We start from the raw sequence: 811 nt of genomic DNA on the forward strand, positions 1-811 counted from the left end.
CGAGTTACTTTACTGCGTTGACAGGCGATGCACTGTTTGGCCCATGATGTCAGGTCCTTATTCATGAAGGGCCATACAAAGCGTGAACTAATCAACTTCCTGTTTGCTCTGATTCCTGGATGAGAAAATCTATGGAAGTGGTCGAGAACAACGCGTCGAAAGGCTTCGGGGACGATTGGGCGGGCTAATCCGGTGGACATATCCCAAAAAATGGTTCCGGATAGGAGGGGTAAGGGAATTGAAGGGAATTGAAATGAAGAGGAGGACAGAGTGGGCAAAAAATTAGGATCACTATTTTTAAGGTTCGCCAGCTTGGCTAGGTCCATCTGCGTGGAAGGGTGAAGAGCGTTGATGTCAGGACGGGATAGGGCATCTGCGACAACATTGTCCGAACCTGAAGTGTACCGAATGTCGGTAGTGAACTGTGAAATATAGTCGAATTGGCGTATCTCGCGTTGTGAATATCGATCAGGCTTGGCGTTGAAGGCATACGTGAGTGGCTTATGGTCGGTTTGAATATTAGACCATCTACCTTCTAACAAGTGCCGGAAATGGCGAATAGCAAGGTAGATTGCGAGTAATTCACGACCGAAAGTACTGTAACGCGTTTGGGCAGTCTGCATCTTCCGCAAGAAAAACGCTAGTGGTTGAGATGCGTTGTTACCAACTTGATGAAGCACGGCGCCGACGGCAGCGTTCGAAGCATCAGTTGTCAAAATCAGTTTTGTGCTTTCGTGAGTATCTAGGAAAGATAATTTTGTGGCCTGAGCAATGGCGTGCTTGGCTCTTTCGAAAGCGGCAATGGCGGCGG

Source organism: Opisthorchis viverrini, assembly GCF_000715545.1.
Source record: "Opisthorchis viverrini unplaced genomic scaffold opera_v5_14, whole genome shotgun sequence".
In the NCBI taxonomy this organism is placed as follows: Eukaryota; Metazoa; Platyhelminthes; class Trematoda; order Opisthorchiida; family Opisthorchiidae; genus Opisthorchis; species Opisthorchis viverrini.